Here is a 1,993-nt window from a genome sequence, read left to right on the forward strand (position 1 = left end):
GTGGTGTAATTTTTCTTCAGGTCCCCGGCAATGCGCCAGAAAACAAGTTTGATGGCGTGTACTCGATGTATGCGGACACGTTGTTGGGGAACTCCAAGAGGACGGTGTGATGAGCAGAGCAGCAAGTTTTCCCTCAGCATGAAACCAAGGTTTAATCGACCAGTAGGAGAAAGGCGAGACTTTTGAAGGTGTTGTTGGCTGACTAGTGGCAGGGCGCACTGCCGGCGTCAGCAACAACGTGGAACATGCACACAACACAACCAAAGTACTTTGCCCCAACTTAGAGTGAGGTTGTTAATCTCATCGGTTTGCTGAACACAAAGGATTAGACGTATCGAATGGAACGAGATGTTTGCAGAAAGTAAACAGAACATGATTGCAGTTGAATTTATCAGTAAAGGAAATAAGACTGGGTTCACAGTTCACTAGAGGTATCTCTCCATAAAGAAATAGCATGTTGGGTGAACAAATTACAGCTGGGCAATTGACAGAATATCGACCATACATGACAAGATGATTTTTATGATAATTTGGTATTGGACATTACACCATAATACATAGATCGTAATCCAACTGCATCTATGACTAATAATCCACCTTCAGGTTATCATCTAAACCCCTTCCAGTATAAAGTTGCAAGCAACATACTATCGCATTAAGCAATGTGTGTAAAGTAAACAATAAAATTACCCTTGGATAAAACATTGTTGGGCTATCCCTAGTAGCAACAACACATCTACAACCTTAGAAGTTATAAAGTCACTCTCTTAGAAAACCAGAGGCATGAACCTACTATCGAGCATAAATACCCCCTCTTGGAGTCACAAATATCCACTTGGCCAAAGTTTCTACTAGGAACGGAGAGCATGCAAGATCACAAATAACATATGTCTAAGGGTATATTGCCCCTATGTGTGATTTTGGTAATTAATTGACAACCCCTATGGACTAATGTTTTCATTGAGTTTATATGAAGGAATATTCCACATGTACTACTTGTAGTCCATGTATTGGATTCAAGTATGTATGCCATGAAGATTAAGATATACCTTGTGTATTGGCATCAAGATCATCGATTTGAAGATATATATGTGATATGATCAAGAAGAAGAAATGAAGATGGAGTTCTTATGTGGAAATCAATATTAGCCATGCTCTAGCTTATGTGATAAGCAATGAATGATCAAGATCTTGAGTGCTTGATTCCAAGTGAAGAATTCAAGTTATGGCTCTAAGTCGGTGTCATGATAGTCTCATAAGTTGAGCTATGATTGACTAAGATTTAGAGCATGCAAACAAATGAAGAATTCTTTATACACCTCAAGATAGTATGACAGAGCATGAGAAGATACAAGGTTGACCAATACAAAGAGTGAAGAATGGATTCAAGTTTGGTCAACACATGAAGCATGAAGAATGTCCCACGTGAAGTCACGTGGTATGGTAAGCCTTGTCAATTATGCTTCATGAACTAACCCATCATATATGTGATCTTGTGTTGTCTATATGGGTTAGGTATCTTTCCATGGGCATGCATCAAAAGTGAGATATCATATAGCCCATGAGAGGATGACGTCAAGTGGTGATCGTCATCAAGGTTGAGTTGGGCAAGTTCAAGTTGAGCATATTGAGAGGATCATATGCTTGAAGCTTGCCGTCCATTTGGTGATAATGGACATGTGAAGATGTGCATCAATTGAGCTTTTCCATCATAGTGTATGGGGAGCATGTGTGAGTCTTCACGAAGCAACAATGATCAAGTGAGGCATTCCAGCTTGAGTGGACCTTGAAGATTTATCATCAAGATCAAGCGGGATGCGCAAGGCAAAGGTATGGCCTTGCTAGGTTTTCCTTTTACCGGTCTCAAGGTGGATGTTGAGAGACCGGATTATAGGATAGATAACCGCACTATCAAGAGGGCCTTTCGATTGGGTAACTTGATCACATCGTCTTAGGGAGCTCAATCCTTTGCATACTTTGCATATCCCTATTG

This window comes from Lolium perenne, chromosome 2, assembly GCF_019359855.2.
Source record: "Lolium perenne isolate Kyuss_39 chromosome 2, Kyuss_2.0, whole genome shotgun sequence".
Classification (NCBI taxonomy): Eukaryota; Viridiplantae; Streptophyta; class Magnoliopsida; order Poales; family Poaceae; genus Lolium; species Lolium perenne.